Source organism: Macrotis lagotis, chromosome 7 (genome assembly GCF_037893015.1).
Source record: "Macrotis lagotis isolate mMagLag1 chromosome 7, bilby.v1.9.chrom.fasta, whole genome shotgun sequence".
Classification (NCBI taxonomy): domain Eukaryota; kingdom Metazoa; phylum Chordata; class Mammalia; order Peramelemorphia; family Peramelidae; genus Macrotis; species Macrotis lagotis.
The window spans coordinates 198,004,752-198,017,726 of NC_133664.1; positions in this window are offsets into that span (position 1 = coordinate 198,004,752).

Below are 12,975 nucleotides of genomic sequence, written 5' to 3' on the forward strand. Positions count from 1 at the left end.
CGCGGCGCCTCCTCCCTCCCCGGCCCGGAGGGAAGGGGGGCGGGGTGTCCGGGCGACGGTCCGGGCCGCGGAGCACCCGGCCGCCGGCCCCTCCGCCTCCTCCTCCTGGGCCCGGGCAGGGCTGCGCGGCGGGCGCGGGCGGCAGCTCGGCGGCAGCCTCCGGGGCTCCCTCCAGGGCCCTGTCACTTCCTGCCGAGCGCGGAGGAGGGGGCGGCCGGGCGGGCGCGCGGGGGGATGCGGGCGCGGGGGGCTGGCGCGGGAGGTGCTTCCGGGGCAGCCCGAGCCCTCCGCTCCTCTCCTCCCTCCCTCCCTCGCTTCCCTCGTTTCCTGCCCGGGCCCGTTGCCATGGCGACGCCGCTCCTGGGCCTCCCTCGGCCTGGCTGGGCCCCAGGGCCGCCCCCTCCCCCCGGCCCCTTCGACCCTCTTTCTCTGTTCTGCCTCTCGGTTGGAGGGATCGAGGGGGGCCGAAGCGCTGGACTCTGGCGGGGTTTGGGGGGGCGGGGGCGCGAGCATCTGGGAGGGAGGGAGAGGAGGGGGAGGGGAGGGACGGAGCCCGTAGGGGTGGGCTCCAGCATCTGGTCGTGGAGGGGGAGGGGACGGCGGAGGGCCGTGGGGGGTGGGCTCGAGCATCTGGGAACGAGGACCTGGAATTAGTTTGAGCAGGCAGAAAGAACACTGCACCTCAGAACAGAAAGAAAAAAGCAAATCGAGGGAAGAGAAGAAGAAAAAGTGGGGTGGTGGAGGGGGAAAATGACAGAAGAGAATGACAGGCTCAGGAGGGGAGGCTGCAGAGTGCCATCTGGAGGACCTGAGTGCAGATCCCCCACCCCCAGCTCTTCTCCTTCCTACCCGGATTGCTCTCGCACCCACTGCCGACCCTCCGACCCTCCGTGTAGTGGTACAAAAAAGAGGAGGTTGCACTGGCCTTAAATCCATAGGATCCCTTGTTTCATATATAGGGTGTCCCAAAATACTTGGTGCAGCTTTAGGCTTTTTAAGCTGTTTGAGAGCTTAAAACTCCATTTCTCAACTCTCTGCATGTGCATTTGATGACTACACTTAAGAATGCTTTGCATATTCTCCCCCACTTCTCCAGGAAGGTGATTTAAAAATCTGAAAAATTGTACCTGCCCATTAAAAGCTTACAGTATGCAGTTCGGCATGCACATCATTGTTTCTGAGGGTTTTTTTTTTCATAATTATTAAGAAAAGGGCGGCTAGGTGGTGCAATGGATAAATGGATAGAGCACCAGCCCTGGAGTCTGGAGTACCTGAGTTCAAATGCAACCCCAGACACTTAATAATTACCTAGTTGTGTGGCCTTGGGCAAGCCACTTAACCCCATTTGCCTTGCAAAAACTTAAAATAATAATAATAATTATTATTATTATTAAGAGAATTTTCTTATTCTAAGTGAAGCAGTACTGTTCAGTGGGTAGAGAAGATCTGGATAAAAGTTTTGTCTTTGGCATAGACTAGTTTGTATGCCAAAATGTGAGCATGAACAAAACATTTAACCTTAGTTTATCCCCAGGCAATTCACTTAGGCATATTGCTGGGCTCATGGTAACCTGCTGTGGATAAATGAGCTTCCTATCACAGTGGCCATTGGTCTTGTTTAAAAAAATTAATCTTTCTAAACAGAGGAAGTTCTAATATGTTTTGAGAAATGTCAAGGCAGGAATAGAGGCTATTTCCTCAAGGGGGTAAACATTAGGTGTATAAATTCCTGGTTGTGTTTTTAAGTCACATTATAGTTATATTTCATTAAATCAACACAAACCCATTCAGTGGTGGAAATCAAAGAGAGGAAGGACAAAGATCAAAAGAGATAGAACCAAATCTGTCATTGTCAAACATCTGAGAAGAAGTGCCTTTATTCTTTCTTCATGCTACTGGTTCATCTTAACAAAAACATTTTACAGATGTCCTCTCTTAGAATTTCAGAGCTGGTAGACCCATGGTGACCCTCTAGGCCTACACACTCAAAAAAGAATACTCACTGCCATACCCATTGTCCAGCCTGGGCTTGAAGAACTTCTTGGAGGAAGAAACCTACATTCTTAGGCAACTCATTTCACTTTTGGATAGGTGTAATAGTTAGCAGGTTTAGCTTTACAATATTAGCCCAAATTCATCAATTTGTAACTTCCTTTGCTCTAGGTTCTACCCCTCTGGAATCAAATGGAGCAAGCTAATTCTGCTTTCCCTTCAAAAAATTGATTTCAGAATAAGGATTTCTCTCCTCTCTCCACTTCTCTTTCCCCCTGTCCCCCAAACTTCTCAAATTCTTCCTGTCTTCTCTATCCACTTTACTGTACTGTTTTAGTTAAAATTAGCAAATTCTTATAATAATTACACAATACCCACAGAAACAGAATGATGTGCATGCCTAACTCTGAAGAATGTAAACTTTTAGTGGGCAAGTACAATTTCTTCCATGCCTTCCTGGAGAGGTAGGTGAGAATTAATATACTGAATCTTCTTAATAGTATAAACAAAGCAACTCCACTTCAACTGTTTTTTTTTTTAAAACAGGGATTCTAGACCTTTCATTATTATTCTTATCCTTCTCTGGATGCTTTCCAGCTTATCAATGTCCTTGGTAAACTGTAGTACTCAGTCATTAAACACAGCATTCCCAATGTATTCTAACTACAGAAGAGTAGTGTGGTCCTATTGAACCCTCATCACTATTACCTAAAACTTTCTGGAAGATGAACCTTTCTTAATACAGCTCAAGATCACATTGTTATTTACTTTTTGGGCAGACTTTTCATATTGTTGATTGACAGCTTGGAATATGCTGAAACCTCATGGGTTTTTTTTTCAGACAAACTGCTATCTAATAGACTTCCCTCTGAATAATACATAATTAATCAATTTCTGGATTTCTGGGACTCATGGGCAAAGACTATATATTTATCCTCATTAAATATTTTATTATTTAATTTGACCCAGTATTCTACCCTTCAAGATTTTTTTAGACCTGAACTAACAACTTAACTATAGCCTTCAATTTGATGTCCTCTGAATACCATCAACATTTCTGTCCAGGTCATTGGAAAAAGAAAATGTCAAGTTTCACAAAGTTTCACAAGCGCAAATCCCTGAGACCCTCCCCTGGAAAACTTTCTCAATTGACCTCAAACCAGTAATGACAACTCTCAGAATCAGTCACTTAACCAGCTCAGACTCTAATTGCCTAGCCCATATTTCCTCATTTTTTTCTACTAGAATAGCATAAGATACCTTATCAACCATTTTGTCAAAGAAATAGGAGCTTGTTCCCTAAGTATAAAGGCGGGGAAGGAGAAAATAATTTTTATCCTACCTGACTGGTTGGAGTCATGGTTAGATTAGGTTAAATGCTCTTCACAAGTGGAAGATCAATGAATGTTGTGACTAAAAATAATTTGGGAAGTTGTTTTAACTATTCTAAGTTCCCATATCTCCTCCTTCGGTCTAGGCTTTTTTAATCATTGAATAAGATTTTTTTTAAATTAAAGGAACAATCATAAATGTATCATTAACTTTTTTTTTTGCCCCCCTCTATACTTCCAAGAAAATCTTCAAGTCTAATTTGGTATAGCTCGTTTTATTTCCTATTAAGATCTCCTTCCCCACTTTACATAATCCATAAGGAAATATTATCACATTATATTTTAGTAAACATGTAGTATAAGAAACAGAAAGATGATAAAAATCTGTTATTGTGATTTCCCCATTGCATAGCTACCTGTAGGTCAAGTAAAAAGTCCTTGACCAGGCTCAGTAACTGCAGCTTTCCTAATGCCTGAGTCTGAGTTCATGCACTGACTCTTCCTAAGGCAACAAATGTTTCTGGAAGACCTTAGCCAGGGCAAATTATCTTTCATCCCCTAAACATCACATTCATAAAAGAAGAAGAAAATACTGTCTCACTCTGTCTTACCTCTGGCTTAGCAGCAGTTCATCAAAGGGAATGGTGTTAGGGTCTATTTTCAGTCTTCTTACTGGAATCTTCAGTTAGCAACTGAATAGCATTGTTTCCACCTCTCAAACAGGTCTCCGATTTACTGATCTGTATTGCCTGAAGGAAGTACCTCTATGGGATTTCTATGCCAATAAATCTCAGGTCTAGGTAAAACAGAAAAAGAAAGGAAAAGAAAATAAAAAGACAGCTAAGCTTTTATGGGATCAGTATTATTTCACATCATATCTGCATTAGATTTTTTTTAAAAAGCTCTAAAGGAGAGAAATTGTCAAGACCCTAAGTAGAAATCAATTATAGTCTCTGTCACCTGCATTAATATGTGTATATAGACTTTTTCCCTCTCAATACATTGTAAGTTTTTTGAGAGCAAAGACCATATTTTCTATCTTGTTTGAAACTCTCAATAGAATTTAGTACTGCACCGTGTTTCTTGTGAACCCTTAGTGAATGATACTAAATGACAGCTCAAAAAGCCAGTTTGATTTGGGGCTATATTAAGAGACCTAAAACTTGGTAATAAAGAAATGATAATCCCTCCAAACTCTGCCCTCATGAAAGTACATCTAGAGTATTGTTTCTTGTTCTAGATCTCCAGGTTTAAGAAGAAAATTGATAGTTAGCTGGAGAACCTTCAGAGAGAGGAAAATGGGATGGTGAAATGTCACAGGAGGATTTGTTGAAGGAGCTAGGGATGTTTAACCTGCATAAAGAAACAATAATACCTCTCTTCAAGTTTTTGAAAAACTCTTATTTGGAAGGGGAGTCAGGTGTCACAGTGAATAAAGCAAGGGGGTCTGAAGTCAAGAAGTTCTGAGTTCAAATTTGACCTCAGTCAATTATTAGCTGTGTGACCCTGGGCTAGTCACAACCCTGTCTCAGTTTCCTCATCTATAAAATGAGCTGGAGAAGGAAAAGGCAAATCACTTCAATATCTTTGCCTATAAAACTCTTAAAGTCAGAATTGAAAAAAAAATAACAGCAAGTTCTGCCGGTCTGGGTCCCAGTACTCCCATCATCCTCATCACTCCCCCCCCCCCCCCATTCTAGGTACACAGTTAACTACCATAGTTCTACAGGACCTGTCCCAGATCATCTATGCTTCATCCAGCTTGGATGGCTTCAACAAGTCACAAATGTCAGCAGGTTCCCTATTTCACTGAGAATTTCTAGCTCTCTGATCCTAGATAAGTAGAAAGACTCAGATGGAATGGCAGTCTGGAAGTCTGAATGGGAAAAATCAAGACCCAGAAGTCTTTCCAAAGGGCAAAGCCAATAACAGACCAAAATGAGGATGAGTCAAGTCAAGGGACCTAATACGAATTGTCTTCTAATCTCTCATATTGTTTCATCCCTGCACTGAACCCATCATTCTAGTCGTCACATTTCCTGGCACATTTACTTGTAAACTTGCTGTTTCCCACTATAGAATGTAAGTTTATGAGATCAGGAATTGTTTCGCTTTTTGACCATGTATTCCCAGAACCTAGATTAGAGTCTGGCATAGGCATTTAATAATTTTTATTGAATGAGTGAATGAATAAAAGATCCCTCCAGAGCCTTCTGGAGTAATTTTTTCCTTCCCTAGGAGGAAAAGAAAGAGAACATATATAATTCCCAAAGTTACAAATAGAAGTTAGGGCTGACCTGGGTTTTTGTATTGAGAGCGAGGATTAATCCCTAAAGTGTCATTGCTACTTTGTTTTTTGGGGAAGCCAGGGGTTTTATCTGGGGCTGACCAGATAGATATAATTCAGAAGTATTGTGAAACTTTCAGGAATGAACCAAATCAGAAATATGAGAGAAATGGGGGGGGGGGGGGCAGTGAAAGGACCTAAAAAGCAGAGGAGAGATAAACAGTGTTTTGCCAGAACATGACTGACAGACTGAGGGTGAGGTTGTCTCTAGGCATGTTGGTTTAGAGATTTCAATTGTTATAAACAGTCGCAACTGAAACACTCATTTGTTGGAACATAAGCTTATAGATTTATAGTTTAAAGAGAATTTCAGTGCTCTAGTTAAAAAAAAAAAAAACTTTGCTCATTATCCCCACAAGAGTTTAGATGACTCCTCCAAGGTCCTAAGTGTCTCTACCTGTCCCAAGCTGCCATTAGATATTTGCCCACTGGGAAAATCTATACTTTGGTATTGGGACTGAAGGTAGAGAGGAAGGAGGGAGTAAGTAACTCTCCTCCCACCAGTTTTGCCTAGTGGCCTGCCATTCATTATAAGAATTTGCCTAAACTGCTTTTATGTAGTTAAATAGTTCAAGACTTGGAGAGTAGTGTTTGCTTTCTTATTGCAAATAATGAAAATAAATACCACAGGAGAATTTGAAATGGGATTAGGATCTGGTACTTTTGAATATTTTGAAAGAATAACACTTCATAGCATTAACTTTATTTAACACAACTACTTAAATCCATTTCTCACCCCCACCCCACCCCCATTGCTTAATGTTCCAGAATATAATTTTGACAGAACTGGATCTCCACTTTTACCCAAAGGAGTAAATTTCATTTGTTCTGCTCTCCCCAACTCAAAGTAACTTCTTTATAAAAGCTCAGAACAGAAAGGGGGAAAAGCAAAAGTGTTATTAGGAAATTGAGATACTGGCAAAATGAAAGGGAAATTTAAAATGGTCTTTTCATCAACTAGATTAGAAACTAAGTCACCCTAATTATGGATATCTAGGATGCAATATCTGGATTTAAAAAAAAATTATCTCCTGGACCTCTTCTTTAACTTTTGATTCTTTCTATATAAACATGTCACCCCACTTCATCTCCCATTAAATTATAAACTACTTGAGGGCAGGAATAAATGTGTTTCATTTTTCTTCAACTTTGTATAGCCCCAGAATCAGCAATTGACTATTATTTCCAGACTCCTAAATATTGGATCTAGGAATAATGCAAATACTATTGAGATAATTCTTATTTTCTTTTAAAAGATAAATGTCCCCATTTCAATATCCAGATTACACCTGAACTAACCTTTTCTTTTCCCTGAATCACCAGATTGTCATTCTGGCCAGAGATTTGGGCCTATTTTTCCTCTGCATAACATTGAGGGTCATTAGCTTAAACTATGTGAGGAATGCATTCAATTGGCTTCTAGAAAATGTTACACCCTCATTTGCAAAGATATCCAGGTAAAATGGGGTTCAAATGGTTTGGAAAGTGATCATCTAGTTAAACTGAATATGGATATAATTGTGTAGGTCCTCCCCACAATCCCCCTAAACTACATGGAACTTTTGGAATCAAAGGAAAAAAGAGGGAAAAAATTCACAGGCTTTTCAAACTGAAGAAATTGTAGAAATTAACTTGTCCAACTATTTATTTTTACTGATGAAGAAACTGGGACACAAAGGGAAATGTAAAAAGGCAAGGGAAGGAAGAAAGTACTCTTCAGAGATATTTGCACCTGGTTAGAAGCAGGGGAACAGGAATTAAATCTGTCCCTCCCCCAATAATGCAACTTCTTCACTCCCAATCTCTTCTGTTCTTACACTGAACCTACCCCAAAAGAATTTTTGAACTTCTTGCAGAGATGCAGAAAAATCCCTGGATATTACTCTGCACTTTCAATGTCTTTCTTCCAATTGCAGGCAATGAGGTAGCTGGCCCTTTTTTTTTTTTTTGCCTAAACCAATCCCTGTATATATAGACTCCATCCTATACTTTCAGTCTTTTTTACTTCTTTTTCTTTATTTCTTTTTTCTTTTTTCTTTTTTCTTTCAGTCTTTTTTATTTTATTTATTTATTTATTAGATTTTTTTTTTTCAAGGCAATGGGGTTAAGTGGCTTGCCCAAGGCCACACAAGCTAGGTAATTATAAAGTGTCTGAGGCCGGATTTGAACTCAGGTATTCCTGACTCCAATGCCAGTGCTCTATCCACTGCGCCACCTAAGCCGCCCCTTTCAGTCTTTTTTAAAGGAGAAAAGACACATTTTTCAATCATTTTTTCTACTTTCTTTGCCTTCATACATTCCCCAAATGTCACTCATCCTAAAAAACAGAACAAAACCTACAGTAGACTGTCATCCTTTTAAGTTTTGTGTCATTTTATAGCTCTTCTTTTCTCATATTTCTAAAAAAAGCTGTTTACTGTATTTATGACCTTTGCTCCTTCTCATTCACTCTTCAACACTTTGCAAACTAGTTGCAAGCTCATCACTTAAATGAAAGTGGTATTCCAATGTTCCTAATAATCTCTTATATTTAAAAAAAATTCTGAACTTAAACATGAAAAAAAGAACATTTCCATTCATACCCCAAAGCTCAAAAAGAGGAAATAAATATAAAACTGCAAATCCTCCTTTCATGCCACTTGCTTTCTTAAAAACAGGATATAATAAATTCTGCAAGTTACTTTCTAAACTGTCCTGCTCTCTGTGGTATCACTATTGGCTTCCCTTTCACTGACCTGGACTCCAATTAAGAACTAGGAGGAAAAAAAAAATCCCTATAACAAATAAAGTCAAGCATAATGAATTCACACAGTGGGCAGGGTTAAAAAAAATGTCTCCATATCTTGTATTGATTATCTGTCTATCAAAAGTTGGGTAATGAACTTCAACATAGAACTCTGTTGACATGGTCATTGTATTGATCAAAGTTCTTAAGCATTCCAGTTTATTTCTTTACAATATGCTGTCCTTGAATAAATTTTTCTCATTCTACACTAATTCATACTATAGAGGATTCTTTAGGATCTTCTCTTTGGAAATTATGGAGCAATAAAATTACATTCAAATACCATAATTTGTTTAACCATTCCCCAATTGAGGCAATCTAAGGCACCATTTATATTTTCATTCTTTCTTTTCTTTTAGTTCTCCCCCTCTTCAGGAATGGGAAGTTTTTTTATTTGTGTTTATTTTATTTGTACTATCCCTTCCCTATGGTCATGCTCCTTCTAAACGTCCTCTTCTCATTTCTCTGTTTTGATTGATGTTAAACCAAACTGTGTGTGTTTGATCTTCCTTTGTACTTTTCAGATAACATTTGAGATTCATCTGTTGCACATTTTCACCCATTATTTCCTTGGTTACTATAAACTCTTCTCATGTACCCCAATTATGATTAAATATAGGAAGAAATCAAGTCACAGGCTCCTTCATAATTTGCTACCTAAGTATGTCGAAAACCCGCAGATATGTATGACAGCCTTTGGGGGTAGGCACTAGCAGCAGGAAGAACAGCATCTTGCAGAAGGTGACTCTGAGCTTTGTCTTGATGGAAACCAGGGATTCAAAGAGGTGAAGATGAGAAGGTAATTAATTCCAGACATGAGAAATAACTAGTGCGGAAACCCAGAGACAGAAAATAGAATGTGAGGAGCAAGAAAAAGGCTAGTTTGGAAGGACTGTAGAGTCCATGAAGGGAACCGTGTAATGTGTCTGTAAAGCTTAGATTCACAGGTCATAAAGAGATGTAAATGCCAGTGGGTGTGAGAATTGGACTAGAAAGAAAGCCAAGCACCTCAGAATGATATTTTTAAATTGTGGTGCTAGTGAAGACTTTTGTGAGTCCCCTTGGAAAACAAGGAGATCAAATCAGACAATATTTAATTAATTCAGACTATTCACTGGAAGGTTAAGTACTGAAGCTGAAGTTTAAATACTTTGGCTACAAAATGGGAAGCCAGGACTCCTTGGAAATAGCTCTGATACCTAAGACTGAAGGCAAAATGAAAAGAAGATGGCAGAGGATGAGGTGGATAGATATAGAATCATGGAAACAAATATTAACTTGGTCAGATTTGGAGACATAGTGGAGGATGCAAGGGCCAGGCATGGACTATTGTCCATGGGGTCATGAAGAGTTGGACATGACTGAATGACTGAGCAACAACAAAGAAGAGTAACTGGATTTAATGAGTGGGTATGGGGAAGGGACATATCCCACAATTTAGGAAAATCACTTTGTCAGCTGCGTGGAGGATGGAGGAAAGATATTTAAGGCAGGAGAATAATTAGTAGGCTTTCCCAGTCGTCTAGGGAAAGGGGTGTGGGGACAGCTGTGGATAAAGTGCTGGATCTAGAATCAGGAAGATATCTTTTTGAGTTTAAATCTGGTCTCACACACTATCTGTGTGACCCCAGTCTGTTGGCTTCAATTCCTCATCTGTAAAATGAGCTGGAGAAAGAAATGGCAGACCCTCCAGTATCTTTGCAAAGAAAACTCCAAAGGGGGTCTGAAATGACAAAACAATAGCAACAGGTAAAGGAGATAAAGACTGGAACCATGATGGTGGTTGTAAGAATTGAGAGAGGGGACTAATATGAGAGATAATATAGAAGTCTAGAATATGATTTGGCGATTGAATAAATATGTTAGATGAATGAAAATGAATAATTCAGGATGAAAGTAAAATTGGAAAACCTGTGTGACTGGAAAAAGAGGGAGTGCTCTACAAAAAAAAATAGGTAAATTTGAAATAGAAGTGAAATTGTGAGGAAAGATAACTATTTAATCTTTTTTATCCTGAGCTTGAGAAAAATCCAAGAGTATATTTGTATGTTTTCTTTCTTTTTTTTTTTTAGGTTTTTTTTTTTTTTGCAAGGCAAATGGGGTTAAGTGGCTTGCCAAGGCCACACAGCTAGATAATTATTAAATGTCTGAGACTGGATTTGAACCCAGGTACTCCTGACTCCAGGGCCGGTGCTTTATCCACTGCGCTACCTAGCTGCCCCCATATGTTTTCTAATTAATAAAACTATAACAGCTTTCTCATTAATTACCTTGAGCTTCTATCACAATTCATTAAATATTATTTAAAAAACTAGAGAAACCTCCTTTCTCAATACTGATTGCTCATTTCTCTAGATAGTAAATTTCTATGAAATTTTCCTATGAAAAATATTCTAAAATTACTAAACATACTGTTTGTCTAAAATGAAATAAATAAAAGGCAAATACCTATATAATTTTTTAAAAAACATTTTTTAATTGTTCAAGATTACAACCAGATTCACTTCAGAATTCTTTCATTAGAATGGGCAGATCATTTTCCTTAAGTTCTGAAAAACACAGTTCACTTTTAGTTTCTTTAGGAATGTCAAGTAAAATCTCTTCTCAAAAATTTCTAAAGGAAACAACTTTACCAAAACAGCTCCTAAACCTATCACCTATCTTTCTATGTTCTCAGATGCTCCGCAACCATTAATAAGCAAACAATTTATTCACCAGATTTATTCCTCATAGGATTCTCTTTATTATGTTTCTTTACGATATAAGAGTTAAGATAGGAGCATCTCCCTGCTATAGTTTGTCTCTTCTCATTGGGCATTAGCTGACTACCCTTCCTGGACAGGCTTAACCAATTGGAAGATATATCTTCCCAGAGAAGAATCACCATTATTCAGTAATCACTTAAATTCCTTCAGGATCCTTGGAGTAAACCTGTGCTTGGCACATGATAGAAACTTAATAAATACTTATATATTGATTGTTTGGGTGAGCACATTTCTTCTCCATATCTGACTTTACCACTAAAGAATCTTTTTTTCTAATAAAAAAATTGTATTTACTATAAATATATATATTTTTAGATTTGTTTTGCAAGGCAATGGGGTTAAGTGGCTTGCCCAAGGCCATACAGCTAGGTAATTATTAAGTGTTTGAGGCCAGATTTGAACTCAGGTACTCCTGATTCCAGGGCCAGTGCTCTATCCACTGTACCACCTAGCCACTCCTAAAAAATTATGTTTACTTAGAAGCAGAGTGTCAACAAAACAGCTGTGACTTTTTTTTTTATTTTTGCAGTTACAGAGAGGTATTCAGTTAACAGACCAACAATTATTTTATATGCTACATCAAGGAGAACTGAAGATGAAAATGAACCACATCCTCATATATACCTAATTTGTGCTGTGCATCAATAAGAAACTGCTTTAAATTTCTATGCTAATTTACAACCCCCAAATGGTACCAGGCAAAGTTAGTAACTATTGAAAATACTACTAAAGAACAGGGCTATCTAAAGACACATTTGTTAGTATGTTAACTATACAAAAAAAAAGACACCATACAGTCTAAAAACAAATCTAACACAGTCTTACATTTCATTATTTTTTCTTTAAAAGAAGTGAGCTGTATGCCAGGGGTTAAATGCTTTATAAACAACCCCCCCCCCAAAAAAAAAACCCCAACTGCTCTAGAACCAATTTATTCATCATCATCATCTTCTTCCTCCTCTTCCTCCTCTTCATCTTCCTCATCATCTTCCTCCTCCTTTTTCTTGTTCTTCTCAGCCTTGACAACTCCTCCCTTTTTACCCACATCAGGTTTTCCTTTAACTGGGTATGCAGTAATATCTTTTTCATATTTTCCCTCCAATTTAGGTACCTTTTCATAAGGTTGCTTGTCATCTGCAGCAGAATTATTTCACATTTCTCCCAATAAGAGAAGAATCTCCAGTGGAAAGATCAGGATGTTCCCCTTTGATTTTTGGTCTAAAAAGTTATAACAGAGCTTATTGAGTATGTATACATAAATATTTTAAATTGGATATATATATATGTATATATATTCAATGTAATTGGTGTAGGAAACTCCTAGTGATAAAGCCCTTTCTACGAAGGCAGCCCCTTACCAATCAGTTATGCCATACCTAGAAGTGAGCATGGTGGGGTGAATATTTAGTAGAAACCACTTTGAGTTGAGTTCACTCTCTCTGGTGACCAAGGTAACAGAGAAGAGATTGTTCCCCAGTTCATGTGGATGTATTTCTACTTCTATTCATAATTTAGCAATAGAAATTTCAATGATGAGATATTAATTGGTTACAAATGATACTGGAGCAGCAACCACTGGGGATGATTGAGGGGGAACAAATCTGCAGGGGATCTCAAGCTCATCACCCCTCACAGGTATTTTTATAACTCTGAGGGGGAGATATAATACTGACCTCCTGGATGTTCCATGAGCTAGACATTCCATTTCTTGGCTTCAGGCATTTTCTCTGGCTATCTGCCACACCTGAAATATTC